The sequence below is a fragment of the Hyposmocoma kahamanoa genome, unplaced genomic scaffold (genome assembly GCF_003589595.1).
Source record: "Hyposmocoma kahamanoa isolate Upper Pololo Valley unplaced genomic scaffold, ASM358959v1 64, whole genome shotgun sequence".
NCBI lineage: Eukaryota > Metazoa > Arthropoda > Insecta > Lepidoptera > Cosmopterigidae > Hyposmocoma > Hyposmocoma kahamanoa.
The window spans coordinates 7,430,068-7,440,344 of NW_020653852.1; positions in this window are offsets into that span (position 1 = coordinate 7,430,068).

Genomic DNA, 10,277 nt, shown 5'->3' on the forward strand with positions numbered 1-10,277 from the left:
CAAAAACAGACCACCACGGTCGAGCAAAGGCGAGCTCGGACGGCCCTCTTCCCACGGCACGTTGGCGCGAACTCGCGCGACGCGGCCCGTGGAAAGCTTACGTCTCTCGCGGAGCAACCGAAGTAAAAAGCCAACTTTTTTTATAATATCAAGACTGACGAGACGAGCAAGTCATGCGCCTAATAGTAAGCCACACGCCTGTCCATGACAGTTGCAGTGCCACTCAGAGTTTTAAGTCACCCTGAGACATAACTTGACAAGTCCTACGTGCCTGTAATTTCACCAGCACCCTTAGCCTTCAATACCGGAACACAGTAATACTGACATTATTGCTTGGCGGCAGAAATAGTTAAAGTGGCAGTACTTCCCTGGACGAACTCTTTCACAAGGAGCTCTACTGCTACTTATTAATTATTTCCCAACATCATTTATAATTGCTTCATTTGCACCTCAATTTCCGATCACTGTGGTAATGTGGTAAATGACTGTATGTATTCCATTTTGATCGCGTTCCCAATAGAGGGCGTCAGGGTATTGCTACATAGGCTTGCGCCGGCGCTTGGTCAATGGCCTAAATCAGGGTTGTGCAACCTTTTTCATTAAGTATTTCATTTGATTTCCTTTTGAAATATTTTTATTAATATTGAGCAGTGTTATGTCATTTTTTGTACATGTTGACATAATTATATGTTATGTGTCGAATTTGACAAAGCTGTCAAAGTATATTCGCGATCTTCGAGGGCCGTACATTGTTAGCACAGATCTAAATCCTCTCTTTAGAGGAGACCCGTCCTCAGGAATGGGATGATAATGTTGACATGTTTGTATCACATGAAAAAACGTAATCATGCTATTTTGGATTTAATAACTCTAAAATTCGTCTACTTTGACGACCATAATAGCACAGCGGTTTGCGTTTTGTTCATGTTTTGATCATACACCATAGCCCGCACGCGCGCGTGTTATCAGCAATACTTTATGTAATTATCTACCTGTAATTTATTTTATCGAATTCTGCTCTCAAACGACGCATATGTAATAAATACCGAAGAGTATAAGCGGAAGATAAACATACAATTAAGCAGTATCCTCACTGCAATAAAGCTATTTGCGTAATCGATAACAGAGGCGGAAAATACGTTTATTGTACTTATGATACGTTTTAGTACCGAGACATTATTGTTTTAAGCCTTATTTAGATATTTTTTTATTACAATACAAAAGTTGTAATAATTTTTGTCATTCTTGTTGCCATTTCAACCACAAGAGGTCAGTGTCGTCACTGCATTCAACGTTGTTAATATTACAGATAATGAAAATATACATAGTAAAAATAATAGTAAGCCACGATTGCTTACAACATTTCAATTATCTCACCACCCATCGTATGGATTGCATCACATTTACAACAATAGCTATAAATTCAGTGATCAGTTTGTTGCGTAAAAAAACGTTAACAGTATTTTAGTGTTTCTTTTGAACACGTAAAAATACGCCACGCAAATTAGACTTCAAAGATTGCCGCTCGAAAAAAGTAACTGACGCCGCCGTCTGCCATTTTAGGATCGGCACTCATGTCTCATCTCAGGTGTCATCCTTTTAACCGGAAAAAACCACGAAATCTTTAAGGCTACACGAGGTATTTACACCGCTAATCTGGCGAAGCAGCATGTTACAAGGAGCGTAGCCTTCAACGAGCGTGTGACTACACCCCCTCTAACTAGTTCTAGCGATCTAAATACAGTATAGAGAGATATCAGACTTCAAAATATCTAAACATCATTAGCTGCGTCTTTTTGGTGTTGTGCTTCACCACATGCGTGGAGCCGAAGTTCTTACAGATGGCCAATACTCCGGTGCAATCTTACGATAGATTGGCTAAGAAGCACCATGTCAGTGTAGCGAAAGTTATTGAAGCACACATTATAATAACACCCCATACTAGTTCCTTAATAGACACAACATGTAACTTGACAGCATCTCATCGCATTTCGACATCAATGTCGTAATTGATAAGGTCAAAAGGACGACTTTGATGTAAAAACACAGGCATAAACGGATATTTCCCTGTATTGATAACGGTTTGTGCGTTCAAACACAGTAGGAGACCGAGGCTGGTAGTTCCCGGGGTAAGTTGTTCTCACAGCAATAACTTTGCAAGAAAATTATATAGCAATACATGTGAAGCACGTCGTTAAAGCGTCAGGTGATGCGCATTCTCGGCAGCCATTTCAGTTACTCCGGCGACGACGGAAGTGTGGCTACGTGCATGGAGCTGTCAAAACATCACGTAAGTAAATTTTTTCTTGTTTAAATTTTTTGATCTGTCTTTGTTTATTATGGGCCGATTCATACGTAACTTTTCTACATTGTAGTGACATTAGTAAGGAATCTTATTGTTCGAGTATTTGTTTCATTGATTCTATTAGTTTGCCGGTATTTCAGTCTTCGTATAAAAACGTAATTTGGGGCTATAAGTTCCTTCCTCGAGGGGCTGGTTATTCCTAGGAACAACTTCCCCAATTGACCTGCAATCATACTTAAAATTCTTATGACCATTTTCCTTTGTTTTAAGGATGCGAAACTACAAAGGGGCTAATGTCAAATATTTAGATAAAATGACAGAGTCACTTATGTGTGTCTCAACTGTGATTCAGATGAAGAAATGAGCTATGAATAATATTACTGATGCACAATAATGTAGTTTTTTTTTTAAGTTAGTTGTGCATAATATAAACATTATGTACGTACAATTATAAAAAAGGTGGTTTTGTTTAAGAAAATCCTTGTTATCCTGTGATAATTTAGGCGGAACAACTTGCCTCAAAGGCGGAACAACGCGCCCCAAAGCGGGGCTGAATGTTCCGCTCCGAAATTGGTCAAAAATTTGCCTGTATGAAAAATACTATTGAGATATTAGTAGAAGTGACTATACTATTAAAAAAAGCGATAAACATTTGTTCAATATTTGAAAATCAAATCCTTCATTTTCAGTATAAAATTTCAACTTATTTGAAAATCGGAACGTTCAGGCCCGCTCTCCCCTACCCATCGCTGAGTCAGCAAAGAGATTGCGACGAAAGCCAAACAGCGCTTGACTAATACAGACGTTTCTCGTTAGCTGTAAAACCTCTGAAATTTTGCCATTTATGGCCAATAGTCAACGGCAGACATTCAAACCATATTTGTATTGCAAAAACGAGCGATTCGTTCTGTGTACCGTTTAGGTTCTCGGGTTTCTCTCGGAGCAAAGTTTAAGGAGACTGGTATCATGACTGTGCATGACTGTGCATCACAGTACATTTACTCAAATATTTTATATGCCCATAAAAATATACATAATTTCAATAAGAAAGAAGATATCCATAATATTAACTTGAGAGCGAAGTCTAAACTCATGGATCTACGATTTCGTTTAACCAAGGTAAACGACTCTTTTATGGGGAACTATACGTTTTTACAATAAGATTCCGCAACGTATATTAAGACTATTATTTCCTACGTTTAAAAACTACATTCAAAATATTTTGATTGAAAAGCCATATTACAAAACTGAAGACTACGTGTTACATAAAAATGGAATGGAATGTATGGAAAGACGACATGACTCTAGATTCCACACAAATTTGATTCAAAGTGTATTCCATAGCATTTAAGTTTATTTGAAAAGAACAATCCCTAGAGTTTACTGCTCGTTCTTATCAGGGAAATCAGGGAAGTCAGCGTAGTGAACGAGCAGTAGCTTAAAGTGACGTTTACGAGTGTAAATTTATTTTACCTATGGAATAAATAATTCTTTGAATGACTTTGAATTATATTATAAACCTATAGCCAATGCTATTAAACTTGTATTCTTTATCCTCACTGCCTGTATTCATTCATTAGATGTGTCAATGTGACTGAATCCCGTCAGGGTCACCAGTATGATATCAGTACCGAGATGCAAATGATATGATACGAGGTAGGTAAATATTTAATTAGCATGGTAAAAAGAGTCACAAGCGCGCGATAAATTCGGCGCTAGCGTAGGGAATGAGCTTGAAACAGCCCATCGTGGCCCGGTGATTTGCCGCCTTAAACCCGTGGCGACTCGGGAGGCAGCGGTGCAGGTGCCGGCTGTGGGAAACTATCAAACAAAGTACCTACAATAAGACAAGTAGTGTAACACCTTTTTTTTTTTTTTTTTTTTACTGCCTGTTCGCGTCGTCAATGTCTACACGTCACTCGAAGCATAGGGTTGTCACGTTATTATTTTAGGTTGCACAACATAATTTCAAAGAATTAAGTTACATCATAGTATTTTCATGCTATATTGAAATAACCTTTGTTAAATTCAGTACTTACATGTTGTAATTTTTTTTTACCAGGATACGATTATGAGAATATGGTCCTGAAATAGAAATGATATGAGAGTTATGTATTTAACATAGCGATACATTTATACATAAAAAATATATATAAATTTAACACAGAACAATATTTTTAAAATAATGTAAATACCGAGCGAACGCGTCAAGTCTATAATGAACGATGAGTGCAACTCGCGCTATGAAACTCGAGTGTACCGTGAGATTATGCGAATGTGTGCGTCCGTATACGGCGTGCAGTCGTAGCCGGCGTGCACACATACAAAACGCGCTGCTAGGTTTATACTATGTACCAAGTCTCCGCAACGATGGAACTCTCTCTACAGACTGGGAGTCAATTATGAAATGCTGCGCAAAAAAAAAAAAAAATTGGTGAAATTACAGGCACTTGGTACTTGTCAACTTATGTCTCAGGGTGACGGGCGCAATGATAGTGCCTCTAAGATCTTTGCGATTTAAAGATCTAAGTGGCACTGCAATGTTATGAACAGGCGTGTCGCTTACCACCAGGCGCACGACTTGTTCGTCCCGTCGCTTGGTATTATAAAAAAAATCTTAGGAACACAGACATCGTTCACAATCGACACAATGCTAGAAGGGACTGCTTGTATCTCATCTAGAGACTATCGCTTTCCAAAATTGCACAAAATTAATATATTCCCATGTACTAAAACAATTAAACTACAAAAAAAACGCAGCTCCGCGCTCCGTCGCGGGGCTGCGTTTTTTTTTTATAAGGTTGTACTGAAGTACCTCAGTTACTATTGAAAACACCCGCCGTCGAACACACTGACAACGCTTCTCCCATAGATCATACACTATATATTTGAGAGCTTCTCCACAAGGGAGCGAAGCGCGCGGTTGCATTCCAACCAATTTACTACTCGTTTGATAGTTTCGTTAATTTCGAATTCTAAATCAAGTCTCGGTCTTTTGTAAACTACAATGGATAGGTCGTCTGCAAACATGGTACCTACATGGATATTGAGTGACCATGGGCAAATCGTTAACATACAGAATTCATAAGAGAGGACCCAGGACTGATCCTTGAAGCACCCCAACACTATTAATTTTAAGGCTAGATCTGAAAGCAACGTACTCCAAATGTTTATTGACGCTGTTTACTTCCACGAATTGAGTTCTCCCATTAAGGTAATAAGCTATTAAATCATTTGCCGTACCACGTATTCCGTACAGTTCCAGTTGGGATAGCAATGTTTTGTGACATACAAAATCAAATGCTCTACTCATGTCAAATATAATGGAAGTGACCGGTATCCTTTTATCCATACAAGTTAAAATCTCTCTAATAAACGAATAAGAAGCTAAGGTGGTGGACTTGCCCTTCCAACCATGAAAACCTGAAAACTATGTTGTTCAGGTCGGATCACTTGGAACCTGGTAATAAATGACATCAACATCGTGTGTAAGATGTTTTCCCAAACCTTAGACAAAACAGGTATCAAAGTTCTCTCTCTCTCATCTGAGCGTTGTCCCGGTTGCGTCCTCAGCAGTGTTGCTGCGAAGCCCGGGGTCCGCTTTCCTGCCTTTTCTCCTCCACTTTGCACGGTCTTCGGCATCCTTAGTGGTGAGACCATTGGCACGCATATCACCCTTGGCGACGTCAAGCCAGCACTTCTTGGGTCTGTTCCTTCTACCGGGGCCCGGCGGAGGCGGCATAGCCAGACATTTGTTTCCCACGTAGCATGCCGGTTTCCGTAAGATGTGGCCGTACCAACGTAGGCGGCTTTCTTGCAGTTTATCTGCAATGTCACGGACGTGAAGGCTGCCGCGGATGCGGGAGTTTCTGACACAGTCTTTCCGTGAAACTCCACACATCCAGCGCAGCATCTTCATTTCCGTGACACGCAGCTCCTGCTTATGGCGCTCAAGTACGGCCCACGTTTCACTACCATATAAAAGGACAGGCCTAATGATGGATTTATAGACCTGTCCTTTCAGCTTAACCGGCATCTTGGGGTCACAAATGACACCAGTCACCTCACGCCACTTTGCCCAAGCGGCTGCGATTCGGGCTCTGACGTCGCAGTCGATGTCTCCGGACGCGCTGAGTACAGATCCCAAGTATTTAAACTGGCCCGTAGGCTCGACCACGTCTTCGCCTATGCGAACGGGTAGGGGATCTGTAGCGTTGCAGACCATGTACTCAGTCTTCGCCACATTTAGTCTCAGACCGCCGTTCTCAAGCGACTCCTTCCACAAATTCACTCGTCGTACCAGTCTCCCTCTATCCGCATCCGCCAGCGCAATATCGTCAGCGTACATAAGCATCCACGGGGGTTGCTCATGCGTGTCTCGGATGGAGCTTGAGACCTCGTCTAATACCACGCTGAACAGATAGGGACTGAGAACTGAGCCCTGGTGAACTCCGACTGTGACAGGGAAGGGTTTAGTGTCACCAACAGCAGTCTTAACCATGGAATCGGAATCGCGGTACATGTCTCGGATGATGTCAATATAAGCTTCTGGTACCCCTTTGGATCTCAGTGCCCACCAGATCATTACACGGGGGATACAGTCGAAGGCCTTCTGCATGTCAAGAAACATGAAATGCAGAGGCGTATTCTTCAATCTGTATTTCTCCATGATGACCCTTAGGGCAAAAACAGGATCCATGGTCCCAAGACCAGGCCGAAACCCATACTGACCCTCCGAGACAGCACTCTCCTGTCGGATCCGAGAGTCTATTATACGCTCGAAGAGCTTCATGGTGTGGGACTCATGTCATCACCTTTATGCCCCTATAATCGCCACACTCCTGCACTGATCCCTTCCCTTTGAAGACTGGAGTGATAATACTCAGTCTCCATTGGTTAGGGATTTTACCGGTGAAGAGCACGCGATTAAAGAGGCCGGTAAGGATGCCCACACCACGGGGACCCATTGCCTTCCAGGCCTCGATGGGAACCCCATCGGCTCCGACAGCTTTCCGATTCTTCATGCGACGAAGAGCTAAGTGGACTTCCTCAGGCGTTACCGGTCGCACTAGTCCCTGATTTGGAGGGAGGACCGGTGGCTGTACCTCTCCGTGCTGCTGATTCAGCAACTCGTGGAAATATGAGCGCCATCTCTCCTTCACCGCGTCGACCTCGCATATAAGGTTGCCATGAGAGTCTTTAATGCAGCGACACTTGGAAATATCTTGTGCCGCTAAGACCCTCGAACGTGCCAGCTTAAAGATAAGCTTCTGCCCCTCAGACGATTCCAACTTGTCGTACAACGGCTGCAAGTGGTCCCGTCTGGCTCTGGCTACAGCTTTCTTAGCGGCACGTTTGGCATCCCTATATGCATCGCGGTCTTCAGAAGATCCGGACGCTTGCCACGTTTTGAAGAGGGCTTTCTTCACCCTCACCTCCCTCTGGACTGTGTCGTTCCACCACCAAGTTTCTTTGTCACATTTGCGACCACCCTTGGACAAGCCCAGCACCGCTTTCGCCGCCTCAGATATGGCAGCCTGAATGTTGTCCCAGTGGTTCTGGACTAGATCACCTTTAGTGTCGGCGCATTTATCGCCGATCGCTGAGTTGAACTCCTGGGACGTGGTACTATCAAGCCGCCACCATCTGATTTGGCGTCGGCAGCGCTCAGCGGGCTTGTCGACCGGCTTTACGCAGAGATCCATGACAAGAAGACGGTGTTGCGCAGTGAGAGTCTCACCTGGTATGACCTTGCAGTTGGCCACTTTGCTGATATGGTGTCTCCTGGTGAGTAGGAAATCGATTTGGGTGGCGTGTCCGCCGCTCCTGTAGGTGATTAAATGCTCGGGGTTCTTTTTAAAGAACGTGTTCACGATGGCGAGGTCGGCCGCCGCACACGTTGTGAGGATGTCTCCTCCCTCCGCGTTGCGACTGCCGTACCCGTAGCCACCGTGGACCCGCTCGAACCCTTCGCACGCCTCACCCACATGACCGTTCAGGTCGCCACCCAAGACGACTGCCTGCGCCAAAGGAATGGCACTCAGCACTTCCCCGAGTTGATCCCAGAACCTCGCCCTGTCCGTGTCGCTGCAACCGGCCTGAGGTGCGTAGGCGCTTATCAAGTGGGTCACGACCCCTTCAATAAGCACACTCACTACCATAAGCCGGTCGCTAAAGCGTTTCACTTCCAGGACGTGATCGTGAAACTCCTCGGAGAGCACCACGGCCACCCCGTTCACGCCCCTAGGAGCACCGGTGTAGATCAGCTTGTAGCCATTCCCAATGAGCCGGGATCTGCTGCCTTTCCACCGAGTCTCCTGCAGGAACGCCACGGCGACCCTCCGCCTGGAAAGCACGTCTGCTAGCTCCCTCGCGCGTCCAGTCAGCGTGCCAATGTTCCACGTGGCAAAGCGGAGCTTCCTGTGATGGGTAGGGGCTCGCCTCTTTAACCGTGCCCACCCTTGACACGGTAGCCCTAGTCCACTTGCCACAGAAGTCGGGCGAGGCTCCTGCGCGCCGTTTTGCGGCGGCGCCCTATCCCTATGCCATATCCTTCTGTTGACTTCCATAAGTTGATGTGGCGGTGTTGGTTTTTACGGGAGCGACTGCCGTCTGACCTCCCAACCCCCGAAAGGGAAAACCCCTCGCTAGAGCCTCGTCCGTCTATCAGCAGGCGCACCACTTGCAGGTGAGGTTAGCTTGGGCTCCAAGATGTAGGTGGAGCCCCCAAGACGCCCTAACAAACCCAAAACAGGTATCAAAGTTATAGGTCGATAATTCTGCAAATTTTATTTACCATCTTTCTTGAAAAGTGGTTTCACTATTGATTTTTTGAAAGTTGGTGGGAATATTGCATATTCAAAAGACAAATTAATGAGTTGTGTCAAGATGGGAGCTAATTCGTCAGCGCAGGCTTTAATGATGTTAGTAGGTATTTCATCATAACCTGTTGAGTGTGTATTATTAAGCAATTTGATCGTTTTTTTAACTTCATTATCATCAGTGGGCTTAAGCTTAAGGACATGTTTAGTTTTCTGCAATAGATCTCCACGTCGATAAATTTATATTTGCTATTGAAAATCGACCTAATTTAACTTCATACTTTCTTAAATCTTTGTAATGATGTTGAAATTATCCATTTATCGATCTGGTTCGTAAAAAGGGATGTATCCAATATATTCGGTGTCTTTTTATTTGAGTAAACAAAAACCAAATAGTCAGGATAACTGCAGCGTCCTGAATGAGTTCTGTATTATTAACTATTCTTGTCAAAGAAGGATCTCGGCTACATATACAATCACTACGGCTATCAACTGCGAACCGAGTACTTTAAGTGACGCGGGGCCGCTAGACCGCTGCCCCCGCGCAGATTAAACCGCGCGTTGACGCAGATCTGCGTCTCCGCCACCGCACGCGTGATTCCGCGTCTCGCGCTCCATCGCGGGGCGCGCTGCAGTGTGATAATCGCCTTACCGTGATTGATAATTTGTTGTAGGTAATGTAGATGTGACAATAAGGACAATTGCAAATTACAATCAGGGGGCTACTCCCGATCTCCGTCTGACATTCGTCCGAAACACTTACTGTCAAATAAATAATACTCGACTAAATCTAAAGACAATGTCAAGTATGCAAGTTCCTTCGCATCATGAATATTTTAGTTTAGTCGAGTATTACTTATTTAACAGCAATTGTATCGATTTTATTACATCTATCACGTTTATATATATCGCGTTATTCACGATCTGGGAGTAATAATGGACCCCAAGCTCAACTTCCATAACCGCATCACGACTCTCTGCAAAGCAGCCTATAAAACTCTTGGTTTTATCATGCGAACACACTACTAGGGTGGCACTTATGCTTTACAATGCTTTTGTAAGAAGTTGGAATATTGCGCGCAAATCTGGAATCCTTATGAGGATAAATACTCCCTCCAAATTGAAAATACTCAACGCAAATGCGCTCTATA